The sequence below is a fragment of the Delphinus delphis genome, chromosome 5 (genome assembly GCF_949987515.2).
Source record: "Delphinus delphis chromosome 5, mDelDel1.2, whole genome shotgun sequence".
Classification (NCBI taxonomy): Eukaryota; Metazoa; Chordata; class Mammalia; order Artiodactyla; family Delphinidae; genus Delphinus; species Delphinus delphis.
The window spans coordinates 114,406,686-114,422,589 of NC_082687.1; positions in this window are offsets into that span (position 1 = coordinate 114,406,686).

Sequence of the window (15,904 nt, forward strand, 5' to 3'; positions counted from 1 at the left end):
GTTGGTGTAAATGGGATCACTTTGCTTTGTGTTTTCTCAAGAAGTTAAAATTAGTTCAGCTTTTCTGTTCCATCTTAATGTTACAGTTCAAATACATATTATATTGCATTTAATTAAATTCAGCAAGAACGCCACATACTATATCTTTTCAGCCAGAAAGTACTTAGCACACTGCAGAGATAAATGCGTCACTGAGCAATACAAAAAGCAGTTTAGTATTAGAGAAAAATACAACTTAAGAAAATTAAAGTTACTGACAAGAACAGCAGATGACCATTATACATTTAAAGGAAAAAAATGCCTAGAACCATTTTATTTAACTTGACCTTGCCATAGGGAGATGAAAATTCCTTGATTGCTATTATCCATCCATCCAAGATAATTTTAAGACTTATTTAAAAATATTTTAGCAAAAAAATCCTCTGACCTCCAGGATTAGAAATTGTGTAGAATGCTTAGCTTGAACTAAAAATAAATATACTGTTGATTAGAACTTCCAATTTGGCTATCTGTATAGAATGTTTTGTGGTATTTTATAGCTATTCAGTCATGAAGTATTTGGGATATTTGGCGAGGTTCAGCTGGAATGACCCAGCTAGAAAATTCTTTGGTTAGGAACTGCAGATCCCCGAATACAGTATTTTGAAGAACTATACTTTACCATGTTTATTTGATCCAGCCTTAAATTTCAGATAGTGTGCACACAGACTGGTAATGGTAGACATATAATTTAATAGTCAGTGAGATCAATGGAATCCGAAATTTAATCTGTGAAGTGGAAGATAGCTTAATAAATCACACTTTATTATATTTCTAAAACACACCAGTTATATGTTAATTATGAAGCTATGAAAGGAAGTTCACAAACTTTATGAAATTGATGAAAGGTTAAATTAAGAAAGGAAATATTTCTTTAATAGTATAACCAAGCAGGACCCTATGGGGCCTTCCAAGGAGAGACCCCTCCAAGTCTTCCACTTGCCTCTTGTTTGTAGAAAAGCTTTAGTCTCCCAGGCCTCCCCTGAGTCACAGAAGGTTGGCTCAAGAGTTAATGATTGGAAAAATGTGAACATGCAGTAACAAAAAAACATCACCCGGGCCAGGATCTAATTTTGACAGCTTCCCCCCATCCCTTGGAAAACCCACTATGCTGGTTACAACCTTAAAGCCTTTGCACTCTAAGTCACCACATCTGAAAATGGCTATAATTTTCCTCATAATTTTAAATGTTAGATAATATATTATCTAACATTTAGAATTATGCACATTTGTATGTTACAAAGGATATTACAAAGGTTTCAGTTTAGCGAGGCATACTTCACCAACTTTTCTAAATTACCTTCATATCCCAGCTACTTTCTGCACATCATCGGTTTTGTTGTTGTCGGTGGTGGTGGTTGGTTTGTTTTACTTCATAGTAGCACTTACTGAATTTTTTTTATTTGTTTACTTACATTTTGTGTCCCTTCCCTTCCTTCTGGATAGAGACTTTATATGTCTTGTTCACTGCTTTCATGTTCCCAAAACCATGAATAATGCTGAACTTACAATATTAACTTGATACAAATATGAACAAATGAATACAGGGATTCATTAAACATATTACATTACAAAAACTGATGCAATAAAAATGTCATAGATTACCAACTGAAAGTTTTCCAATATTTTTGGACAAAGCTCTATGTTTATTAGCATTTGAAACCTAGTTTTATTTTTGTTTTTTGCGGTACACGGGCCTCTCACTGTTGTGGCCTCTCCCATTGCGGAGCTCAGGCTCCGGACGCGCAAGCTCAGCGGCCATGGCTCACGGGCCCAGACGCTCCGCGGCATGTGGGATCTTCCTGGACTGGGGCATGAACCCGTGTCCCCTGCGTCGGCAGGCGGACTCTCAATCACTGCGCCACCAGGGAAGCCCTGAAACCTAGTTTTTAAGGAATGTTCTTCTTCATTTATAAGTCCTTACAACTATTTTGTTGACCAACATGAATGACTAAAACACATTAAAATGTGTCATTAAGAAAGTGTTGAGAACTGTGCCATTAACTCTGCTCACTTGAATTTTAGCTCTTTCTTTTATTTTTGAGTCTTTATCTTTCATTTGCCAAAGGGCAGATTGAATTACATATGGTTCTAATGTAAAGCAAATATACCTAAATTAGCCCTGCATTTTAAATTATTTACATTAATAAACTAGGTGAATTTGAATGTAGGTAATACTCTTTATAGAAAAAATTGTAAGCATTTAATAAGAAAAACCTTATAATAAGAACAAACTTTTATTGAGTGTGTATGGTAGATCAAGTATGCCTTTAAGTGATTTAACATATATTAATTAATATCAACATATATTAACTGTCAGTCCCTTTGAGCTTCTATAACAAAATACCATAGACTAAGTGGCTAATGAACAAAACAAATTTATTCCTCACAGTTCTGGGAGGCTGAGAAGTCCAAGATCAAAGCACTGGCAGATTCTGTGTCTAAGGAGAGTCCACTTCCTCATGGATAGTACCTTCTAGCTGTAACCTCAGATGGTGGAAGGAGCAGGGCAGCTCTCAGGGTCTCTTTTATTACGAACATTACTCAGTCATGAGGGCTCTGTCTCCATGACCTAATTGCCTCCTAAAGGACCTACTTCCTAATTCCATCACATTGGGAATTAGGTTTTAACATACGAGTTTTGATGGTCAAACATTCAGATCATAGCATTACTAATACATTAAACATATATTAACTAATACATGTATGATTTTTCAGATATGAACTAATGTTCACAAGACATCTATAACTAATGTTACTCATTAATCTCTCTCTTACAGATAATGAAACTGCAGCATAGAACAGTCAGATAATTCTCCCACAATTACAAAACCTGTAAATGGAGAATTAGGATCAAATTCAGACATTCTGAAACAAGAGCCCATAGACTTCACTTCTAAGCCGTCAGACACATAAAGACAGAATCAATTTTGTACTTGTTGATTTGTAATGCTGAACTTTTATCTTACCATCCTATGTTACTAAGATACATATTTTTTCAATTGCCAAGTATTTCATCAAATTTCTTTTTTTCCATTATCCACTACTCAGAATCTCTACCATAACTCTAGGAACATTTCTGATGTAATACAGATTCCTAAGTAAACTGCATGTGAAATATAAAAATATTGCAAATGTTTTCTCATCTGTATATTTATTGACAGAGTCTAAGAAGAAGAGAATGTGATATTACATTTCTAAAGTAATTTCCGATAACCAATGTAATGTTTGCCAAATTGATATTTTATTAAATATAAATTTCAAAAGCTAGGTAAAAGTAATCTGTTCCCTCTAATATTATTCTTTGAATTCACCATTTTGCACAGTGAATTTCTGCATCACAACCATACCTTGGTGTACTTGGAGTTTCAATCTTCACAAAAATTATATTAGGAAGTAGAGGAGTTGTCAGCAGCAATCCATCAGAGATATCAGGAAAAGCGACTTTAGTATTTAAAATAATTATACTTAGATGCTGAGATCATGTGCCTCAAGGAAAATTTTGGTATGCTTTTTTCTCTTATTTATAATTTATTAAATGTGATTTATCTTCATCCATTTAGAGAATTCCTGCTGCTAGGTTTATGGTAGTATTTTGCATAGATTTTGCTATAGGTGACATTCATTTTTGTTACATACTTTATTCATGATTAATATGCAGATGTTTCTCAAAGCAAATTACCATATATATTTGATAAATGCAACATGTTATTTTTGAAAGTTAAGATACATATTTAAAAGAGGCAGAGTAGTGCCTTCAGAGAGAGCTTTAAGACCCATCATTGTTTAATATATTTGTTGTATTTCTTGTTGTTCAGTTAACTTCACAGGCTGTAACAGTGGCCTTGGTATCTACTAGTCTTAGTACAGCATATAGCTAACAAAAGCTCTGCTTTGTGAACAGAGTTAGGAGTCACAGCAGATACTTTACTGTTCTGGACTAAAATTGGATACCCTCTCCAATTCACATTATCAATACTGTCTTAAATATATTTATGGTTGAATTTAATAAGGATAATAATCAAAATTAATTAATAATCTGGATGTTATGGCAAGTTGTATTTTACAAGCTTTTTTAAAAAAAATTGTAACCTTTTTCTTCCTACTTTCAATTTGTCACAATTACTATATATCTTAATCTCAAACTTTCCCCACTATAACAAATATACTTGGCTCCCAGCAAAGACAACCTTCTAAAGCTGATATCGTATGGGGTATTCTTTTTTCTTTTTTAATTTTTTTTTTTTTGCTAGGTACGCGGGCCTCTCACTGTTGTGGCCTCTCCCATTGCCGGAGCACAGGCTCCGGATGCGCAGGCTCAGTGGCCATGGCTCACGGACCCAGCCGCTCCGCGGCATGTGGTATCTTCCCGGACCCGGGCACGAACCCGTGTCCTCTGCACTGGCAGGTGGACTCTCAACCACTGCGCCACCAGGGAAGCCCTCTTTTTAAATTTTAATGTTAATTTTCTAACATAACTTAATGTTTCATATCTTTTACTATCATTATAATTAACTACTTTATTATAGGTGAGGATTAATTCCTTCTATTTCATACCTACATTATGAATATTTTAATTGCAAGTAAATACAACTATATGATTCTCTTAACTTTCTAATGAGCACCAATAATATTATTTACTTCCTTGATAACATCTTTTTACCTGAATCTTGAGAGGTAAAATTTTAAGACACATTGTTGTAAATTATGAGAACAGTTTTCTGGCGTACTACTTTAACTTTTTGGAACTTGTTAATTTAACTTGTTTTACTGTAAAACACAAGTTTGTTGTTTGGGAAGCTATGATTCAAACTTAATGAAAAATTAAAATAATATGAGTATCTTTCTTTCCAATATTTCCTTACAAAAGTGCCGAAGTTTATATCCAGCATAGCCGAAGATGAATGAGTCCTGGGATGAAAAAAACCTGTTTCCTTCAATGTTTTCAATGGGCAATAGCAGACTAAAATTTCAATAGGTCCTCAAAACTCTTTAAATCATCCTTTTCCAAACCTTTTAAATTACAGTGCTTCTGTACTCCCTTCTCTCTTCCTGATTTTCTTCCTCTTCTCTCTTCTCCTCCTTCCCTTCCCCTCCTCTTCCCTCTCCTCTCTTCTCATCCCTTCCCTTCCTGTCTCTTCTTTTCTCTACAATTTAAAGCCAGTAAGCTGAGCACACACAGTTTATAGGTAACATGAACTCTGGAGTCAGACTTATTGAGGTAAAATTCTTGCTCAGTGCCGCAGCACTGTTGGCTTTTCTACTCTGTTAACAGGAGTAGAAATTTTATGATTGTCTTTTATGATGTTTGCATTCAAAACCATTTCAACAATGTTGTACTAGCTTATATATGTTCTGAAAATATCCACTACAGGAGGAAAATGTTTTGTTACTATTAGTAGAGAGAAAAGGGCAAGATAAATAGTTTTGATGACAAATCTGTAAGCAGTTTTACCTTCATTTTCTTATTTAATCCTTAAAATAGAGCATTGAAATCAAAATGTCCATTATATAGTAAGGAAGGGAACTAAAGTCATCGGAAGCCAGTACCTATGGTATACTCTGGTTCTTTATGGTATTCCAAGATAGAATTAACATATGCTACTCAATATACTCATTTGCAACTATCCTTGATTTCAGAAATTGATTTTACTTTTACTTGATTTTACTTTCTAAGACTGTTTTTTTGTCCTACAGTTTACTTAATCAAAGGTAATTCATCAGTAGAAAGTTAAATGGCATTCATAATATTTTTGGATTTTAGGACAAAAATATTATATGAGATATATGCATTCTAAATATGTGAGAGGTAACTTATTTACATTATAATTAGCTATTCTCCCTTAACAAGGTGACTTGACATTGTCAAATATTGATGCTGTCATTAAAATGCTAGTGAAATTGTGTTCTTTATTGCTCATTAGGAAGTCTTTTAATACAGCTGAAGTCCATTGCCACTAATTACTATCCTAATAGAATATGCCTATATACATACTGATTGCTTGAAATACACTTTGCTTTTGGTGAGAAGAGATTATTAAATTTATCAAAAATTACTCTGAGGTTATGAAAAGGAGGAAGCATGGAACAAACAATAAGCAAGCAACAAACAAACATATACATTAAAAAAAATGTAGAGGCTTAGAAATTAAACCCGAGTAGCAGATACAGAGAGAATTACTCCAGAAAGAAGCAGAGAATGGACTTCCCAGAGTAACTTAACCATAAAGAAAAAGTAATATTTCTAGATTATCTGGGGTTTCTACATTGCACTGAGAAGACATTTCTTATTGCTGACAAAGAGCTTAAACTTGGATTAATATTTAGTACATAGAAAAGTAAACATGAAAAATAAAGACAAAGTATTTCTAGGTATAACAATATATGCAGTATGGATTATGCTAACCAAATATTATAACTAAACTGTGACAACAGAGGAAAGTGATAAGTGTGTGGTAGGAAAAGGTATAGGAGAAGGGAATATGAAAGCTGTATCCTAAATTTTCATAGAAGCGGTTGATATCAGAATCTTAAAAAGAAATTTTTACATAAGCCAATTATATGTAACATGGAGATAAATATAAGGAAAAAAACTTCTAAAATATTTGAAAGCAGTTGTTTCTGAGAAATAGGAATCAGAGTTGGAGGATAAAAGAAAGGTACTGACTTTTCTTTTATTATAAAAATTTAGATTATATTGCATTTTATAATTTTATACATATATATGTATACATGTTTGATTAAGTAAAACATAAATTAAAAACAGAGCCCCATTTTCAGGTCCAACAGGCAAAGGACTTGGAAGTTGCTGCCAACATCCTTACAACAAGAAAAACTGCTGAACAAACTGAAAACAAAAACTCATGTTAGATCCACCAGAGATTCGATGTCACAGGAAAAACTGCCCAGAGTGGTATGGTCTCCTTAAAAACAGCCTTCTCTCAAGTGACACTATTTTATCAAAGCCTAATAACTTCTGTATTTCAAGAACCTAATGGTACCTTAGAGGAAGGAAAATACCTAACTCCAGTGTCCTCTAAACTTCTGCTCTTACCTGAGGGGGGGAACTGAACAGCCCTTGCGAAGGTCACAGACCTGGGACACCAGCTCATTAGAAGACTGAGATCTAATCATAGGACTATAAGAATGTTTCTCCTTATACTATACCATACCAACACATCAATAGACCTTCTACACGATCACAGGAGATTACAGCTGAATGAACTGCAAGTCTTGCACCTTATTTATGAAGGAATATCTATGGAAACCCAAAGACAACAGAGGAGGGAAAAACTAAGCAACTAGAGAATATTTTAGGCTTTGACACCACAGCTACAGCAAACAGTAAACACAGGTATACTTCTAGCCAGATAAAGATAAAATCTTATACTAAAGGCCCATTTATCTCAATTTTAATGCAATGTATTATGTGCAGCTTTAAACAAAAATTATAAAGCATGGGAAAAGGTGGAACAAAGTGTGAAGACACAAAGCAACCTTCAGAACCAGACTCATATAGTGTAGAGATATTGAAATTATAAGATGGCAGTTTGAAACCAACTATGATTCACATTTTCAGGATTCTAGTAGAAAAAATGGATAACATACAAGACTAAATGGGTAATATAAGTAGAGTGATGGAAACTCTAAGGAAGAAACAAAAGGAAATGTTGGAAATAAAAAACACTGTAAAATAAAAAAAGAATGCCTTTGATGGTATCATCAGAATAGAGAGTGTAAAAAGGTCAGTGGGGGCTTCCCTGGTGGCGCAGTGGTTGAGAGTCCGCCTGCCGATGCAGGGGACACGGGTTCGTGCCCCGGTCCGGGAGGATCCCACATGTGGAGCGGCTGGGCCGCTGAGCCTGCGCGTCCAAAGCCTGCGCCTCCGGAGCCTGTGCTACGCAATGGGAGAGGCCACAACTGTGAGAGGCCCGCATAACGCAAAAAAGAAAAAAAAAAAAAAAAAAAAAAAAGGTCAGTGGTTGCCTGGGGGTAGGTTGAGTACAGGGGATATTTAGGGCAATGAATCTATTCTGCTCAGCACTGTGATGGTGAATACATGTCACTATATATTTGTCAAAACTGTACAACCCAAAGACTGAACTCTAATGTAAACTATGGATTTAGCTAATAATAATGTACCAGTATGGTTCATCAATTATAATAAATGCACTGAACTAATGGAAAATGTTAATAATAGGGGAAACTGTATGTGGGTTGGTGGGGAAGAGGACGTATGGCGATTCTCTGTGCTTTCTGTTCAATGTTTATGGAAACTTCCTAAAAAGTCTCTAAAAAATAATCTATTACCTTAAAAAAAACTGTTTTTATATACACCATGCCAGTTGATATTTAAAACAAACCCATGCGTACCGCAAAAAAAAACCAACAAAAAAAAAAACCATGATAATCTAGAAAGGAATTATTAACATTATCCAAAGAATTATTCAGGCTACCAGGTGGAATATTATAAAGGATCTTCAAAATCAGGCATAGTACTGAGACTCAAAGTGGGTAAGAATATATTAAGTATATTTTAGTGTTTAGTAATATGGAAGTGGCGATTTTGAAAAAATTAAATAGATGTGATGAAAAGATATTATTAGAAAGTCTATCTAGCTTTAAGTTAGAATATTCTAGAAGTGAGCTAATGAAGTCAGAATTGTTAGAATGGGTACGAAGAAAAATAATGGACCCAAGTAATAAATTGTTACATTGTATCACTTCCTTAGATTTTATATTAAACGTAATTTACCTTATATCAGAAATTTAGTGCATATAGTGGACAATGGAAGAGAAATTTTTAGAATTAGAATTTGGTCTGATTGACTGGTAGCATTGAGAGAAGCAAGTGTTAGTTTGAGAAGAGAAAGTAGTTTTTTAAGGGATTGTGATAAATGGATTTAGACACTTATCTGAAATCTTAAACATCAAAGTAGAAATATACTGCGCAGGAAGATACTTCTGCAATCAATTTTAAGGAAAAAGTGGTGAGAAGAACACTGAGAATAAATAACTTAGAGGTGATATGAAAAACTACAAGAGCTACTCATGAAAGAGAATTCAAAAACAATTGTGAGTTAAGGCCTGGGATTTGAAGCATTTATTGGCAGGGCTAAAAAGAAGCAGTAATGAAAAAAAGAAGGAAATATTAGACCAAGATACAAGGTGGGGAGTAACAAGGTGATCAAGATGTCAATGCAGTACACTTTAAGCCTTTACAATGAAGGCAGAGAATAGTATTAAAGTAAATGACAGAGGAGTGGATAAAGAAGTGTGGTACGTACATATCTATAAGGGAATCAAAAAGAATGAAATAATGCCATCTGCAGCAACATGGATGGACCTAGAGAATATCATGCTGAGTGAAGTAAGTCAGACAGAGAATGACAAATATCATATGATATCGCTTGTATGTGGAATCTAAAAAACGAAACAAAAAATGGTACAAATGAACTTATTTACAAAACAGAAATAGGGTCACAGATGTAGAAAACAAACTAATGGTTACCGGGGGGAAGGCGGGAGGGATAAATTGGGAGATTAGGACTGACATATATACACTAATATATATAAAATATCAATAGATAACTAACAAGGACCTATTGTATAGCACAGGGAACTCTACTCAATACTCTGTAATGACCTATATGGGAAAATACTCTAAAAGAGTGGATATATGTATATGTATAACCAATTTACTTTGCTGTACACCTGAAACTAACACACTGTAAATCAACTATACTCCAATAAAAATTTAAAAAAAAAGAAAAAGAAAAAAAAAGAAATATCTAGATTAGATGTGTTAAATTTATCTTCTGCTCCCATCTCCCTCAGGCTCTCGCCTTTTTATTAAACTCTGCTTTCTCAGTATGCTTAATGTTTACCTAAAGAAGTGTTTCTTGGCAAAATGTAATCTGCACTTTTAATGGAGTCCCAAGTAATGTTGAAGCTGCTGGTTCCAACTACACTTTTAATTTCAAGGTTCTAGAGGATCAGCTGTCACCAGTTTAAATCTCCCCTCTGTGATTTCCCCATAATAAAATTATTTCCCTCTTGTTATCAATATTTGAATTCCTTAAATGCTAGGGGAAAATATAGGATTGCCTCACAACTCTGAGAGTTGGAGTTTATTTTGAAACATGCAGGAAAAGGTATATTTTTTCTCTAATTATTATAGGGATGCTTTTTCACTCTACACGCAGATGCTATTTAGCAAAACAAAGTAGAATTCCATATATAATGCTGTGATTTCAAAAAATATATAAGCATGCATGGGTGGCTTTGTGCCTTTAGTTGATCCAAATGCTAGATCCAGGCACTCACCAAGGTTTCTTTTTTTTTCTACAGATGAAGTTTCTCTAACTATTGTACCCAATAATAAGAAAGCACCACCTGTCACCTTTGCTTCCTAATGAGTTCTTAAAAACCATCTGGGGGCAGCTATCTTTTCCCCTGAAGAAGCAAATAGCTGTCATATTGCACTAAATCACTTCCTACCTTCCTGAACCTACAAAGTCTAAAAAAAACTTTTAACCTTGCCTATTCAATTTGTTAAATTCACTGCAGAATATTTTTTCTGTTATTACATAACTGAATATTAAATAGAAGATTTTAGGTTTAGCAGGTATTCCTCATTACTAATAAGGATAATTTATTTGTGCCATTATGAGGATTATAAATCTTTGATGTACTCCCTGAGATTATACTCCAGAAACAATTGTGATGATAAGAGAGCTGGAAGTTGGCAAATTAATAGAGTTCTCTTTAAGTCAAAGTTATGTTGGCTTATGACATCAAATCTAATTGATATGTTTTCCAGAAAACTTGGTAAGATATATTTTTGGAAAAGTATTCAATAAAAACTCTTAAACAGTTTTCTTTCTTAGTGGGAAGAACTACAGAGGAACAGAGAAACAGAACCTGGAGTAGAGTAGTAAACCAACATAAATAAACCATGTTGGTAACTGAAAGTCCACCACTGTAACGTGTTCGGTAGACCTCTGCTCACAGGTTCATGTGTGTAATTCTTGAGATATAGAGCAGACCAATCGATTTTGTCCATGGGCCAAATTAGATGAACATGGATAGCTTTCTCACATAAAATCCCCAAAAGACACAAAAGCATGGGTTTAAACACCAGAGATTGGTATAGAATTAAAAAAACAAAACAAAACAATAGATCAATTCCTCTTGTTTCACAAGTGAAGAAGCAGTTTCAGTAACTTTTCCCTCCCATGACCACACTTCTTTCCAAATAACAACAACAGCAACAACACAAAGCTTAGTTTCTTTGTGGAAAAGTACTATTAATTGTGGTCATTTACAGCACATTTTTATCACTTGTACCTAATTTCTTCTCAGCCATTGAGAGTCACACTTGTCAATATGAGTCAGATTAACTTCATTGTGAATTTTATTTGGTTTTCATTCTGGAATTTGTGTAAAGATGCCCAGCCTCTAAATTACTGACAAGCCCCATGCTCATCCACTATACTTTAAATAATCTCAAACTTTATAAATATTTAGAATACTAAGTGCATCGATTAATGACATGTTTAAGAAAGTGACTTTGCTGTCAACTGATAACCACACAGAACCAAAGGAAAAGAGGTGAGAAATAAAATGCACAGATGGGAGAAATTTGCACTTTCAATGAAACAGTAGCAGAAAACTAAAATCTAAAGAGATAATTTGCTTTTTCTCACTATCTAACTGGAAGTTTTCAAAAAATATTCTGGCAGTAAGAGTTAACCTTTTCCTTTCTTAAACTGAAAAAATCTTTGAATGGTTGAATTACTCATTGGAAGAAACACTTAATAAGTCATAACTGCCAGGATAAATATTGCTGCACTTACCAGCAGTTCAAAACCTCAGTTTGTGAAAGAATTTTTGCAAACATCTGTATTCACTGCTACGTTTTGTAACTGTAATTACACAGAAATTCACAGGAGTGTTAAAGGAAGGTTAGGTTTGGAATAATCTCCTCTGTGTATTTTAAACTTTTGTTCACATTGCTCTAGTTTAAAGTGATGCATTTATCCTGACGTCCACAATACAGAAAGGTAGCCCTTTTGCAGTCATCCTGAGGAAGAAAACTATCTAATATTAGTACGCCTTGTAAAGTAATTTACAGTATATACAATGGATTTGCATTTCTTATTGTTGTTGTATTTTAACAGAGAATTTTGCATGTATTCCATTTGGCATATGCTCCAGTGCACATAAGAATTTTTTTTCTTCAACTGACAGATACTGAATGGAGTGAAGCCAATCAGTACAGCTCAGCTCTGTGACTCTAGTAAACTGCAATGATTCTCATGGGATATGCTAAGGTAATGCTAAAATAGGTTATCATAAGTCAGAATGTCTTTGGGCGAAACTAAATTGCTTCCAGAGACATTAAGGCTGCTGAGTAAGGTTTTTAACTTATTAAACATGATACCTCATTTCATACAGCTTATCTTAATTCCTCTCAGTTTTTACTGTAACTTCCATTTTTTTATTCACTCACAGCTGTATTAGATCTTATTTTTTAAACATACCTAAGTTGTATTACTTTCGTTGATTGGAGCACTTAAGAAGAAGGGATTTGTGAAGGAAAGAGAAAGCATTCTCAGGGACCAGACATAAACAATGAGCAGGAAATAGACACAAGGCAAAGAACTGTACTAAGGAGTGTTACATGAATGAGCAGTCACAGTAATCCCTATACTTGTTTGAATTCCTAGTATTTGCCAGCTATTGGATACATTTTGTCGGCAATGTTCTCAAGTGAGCTATATGTATATAGTAATTTAGCACGAATGTTGTAGTTCGTGCCACCATTTGGTGTTTGTACCATTTTGACAATTTGCTGAAAGTTATACAGTTGCTAGGATTTGTACTCCCGTCTACAAGGACATAACCTTTTCAATAGGCCAGGCTGCTTCTCTGATTCAGAACCAGTAACTTAATTTGGATGAAGAAGAGGCAGAATCAGCAGCACACTGGGCTGGACTTAGTGAGACATAAATGTGAAGGGTCACAGGAGGTGATCTGGTACACAGGGAAGCAGCCAGTGGTCAGAGCCCCATTGATACCTAGAGGAAGGTATATCATACCAAGATATTTGGGAATGTTCAAATAATTTATCACTTTTGTTATTTAATTTAATGAATTTATTTAACCATTTAACCAAGTGCTCTATTGACCACTTGGAGTACCTACATACAATTTGGAAATACTGACATCATATCTCATTCAGTTTGTAGTCTACAAATAATGAGTGAGCGCTAGTTCCAACTCAGGCAATGATGAAAACCCTACTTTAAGTCTCTCAAAGCAATTTAGTAATAAAGATGTGTATGAAAGTAGCTATAGAGAAAAGTACATCCTGTAACTTGTTCTAATATAAGTGTTGATAATGAAATCAAGGTGAGAGGAAGGAAATATTGCACTGGGAGGTAGAGACCAGGTAGGGGTTAGGATAATTTCTGAAATGAGGCATTTGGGTTAGGCTTTTAATCATGTTAGAATTAGATTTAAAGGGTATGTGCAAAAGGTGGTAGAACAATATAATTTCATAATATATTTATGAAATATAAGCTTAGAAATGCTAACAATATCTTTTGTGTAATATATGGCTTTCATAATACCAATGTGATTACTTATTCATTAGTTCAAAACCTTTGTGAGAGTCTATTTTGTGCCAATTGCTATGCTCAGAACAAAAGATATAATGATGAATTTAGCAAATATGATATTAACCTTTAGGAGTCTAGTGGGAAAAATAAAGACCATTATTAAAGTAATTGCAGAGTACATAAAAAAGTGAAAGTGAAACATGCTGAGGAAACATATATTTGACTTTAACCAGAAGCCAGAGAAAGACTCCCTGCAGAAATAGCATCTGTGTAGAACTTTAAAGCATGAAGAGAAGATGGTGGTGTGTTAGAACTGTGAAGAGAGAGTTTTACAGATAGAGGAGACTGAATTTGTAGTAACAGAGTCTAAAAGGAAACTTTATCTTCAAGAAATCAAAAGTCCACTGCTATTCAAAGTGAAACAGAAAGAGCAGAGAGTTAAGACACAGTCAGGGACTAGATTTTGAAGGTACTTCAAACCATTGTGCTCACATGCAACAATTTTAATTTTGAGTATTTGCTAATTATTGAATGAAGAATTGTGTGTGTTTGTGTGTGTGCATGTGTCTACACATATGTCCATTAGATTACATATGTTAATTTTGCTTTTCAAATCTTCTAGATCCTTGATATTATTTTAACTTCTTGATTTATTAATTTTATATAGCAGTGGTGAATTCTTCCTCTTAATTTTATGTAATGACCTTCTTCAAAGAGTAACTCCTCTAAGCTAATAGCTAGCACAGCTCTTTTTCAGTAAGCAGTTGCTTGGTGCAGCACACCCCTGTGCACCTTTCCCAAATGTTCTCATGAATACAAAGTACTTTAAAAATGCTTGATTTTATTATCTTTTGCAGTTAAATTAGTGATTTCTATTTTTCCTATATGTTATTATTTCTGTTTTCCCTTTTGTTCTATTATTGTTGGATTAAGCATTTCTTATGATTCCATTTTTTGTATCTCTGTTATTGGTTTATTAGTACCTCTTTTTCTATACATTTTAGTTTTTACTCTAGGGTTTATTCTATACATATTTCACATTTCACAGTCTACCTTCAACTAATAAATGCTGACTCCCCTTTCAGATGAAGACGTGAGTTCTTCAGAGGTTATCAAAGAATACTGCGCTACTGTCTTGGGGAATGTACTCTCTGTTTTTACAGGATAGATTTCTGGGGTCTTGTCAACAGAAGAAGGCTGCCCCTTTTTGATGGGTACCAACAGTGATTGTCTTTTATCATCTTCTGGATCTAGTTGGCACACAGGAAATGTACTGTACGTGCCACATTGTACAATGTATGCCAAACACTGGTAGCTCAGGCTGCCCACCTCTGCCCTCTCTCTTTAGCCTGACATCTATGACTCCTCCAACCAGTCTCTATGGCTCCTCCAACCAGTCTCCTCTATATAAATATCACAAAATGGGAGCCAGACAACAGTCTCCATGCTATTATGTGTCCTAAACTTAAGGATATACAGGCCAAATTCTTTGTGAATTCAGCAGCATTTTGAGTATAGCTCAGGGACAAGCCTAGGGAAAACAATACATATTCATCAACACTTTATGACAAAGGTGGCATTACTTTTTTATTTAATAAGATTTTCATTCACGTAAGTCATTTAGCTTGAAGAAGAGAATAATTATCAAGGCATGTAAAATCATATGCTAGATAACAATTACATTGCCCAAATCCGGTTTAAGTTTTTAAAGGTGCTTTCTGGTTAATCTGATCATTTTCCAAAATTAAAATAATGTGTCAACTATGTTGATAAGTAAATAAACATAAAAGTTACCTAAAGTACTTAAGGGAACCGTTGGTCTTTTTTGGCATGAGTTTTTCAAAACATATTTCTATTGTTTCCTTTCTTAAAAATATAAATCTTAAAAACTCTGAACATGCAGTAAGCATAATATAAAGTATACAAACATCAATGCACACTGCATACGTTATTGTTAATTTTGCAAAAATAAATATAAAATAACAAATCTTTATAAACAACTAAAACATTCTGAAAAGGTATCTACATTCTGAAACCACACATGCTTAGAGTTTTCTTTAATAATAAGTTTATTTTAATTGTGGTCCAATGTACATATTTGTATTTCTTAAAATTAATTATAAAAGGCCATCAAAATTCAGTTTTAAATTGTATCATCATTTTATTTGAAAAAAAATGGAGGAACCAAAGGAAAGGGAAAGGAGTAAAAATTAGGTAAATTTACAAAATCAATTATGTTT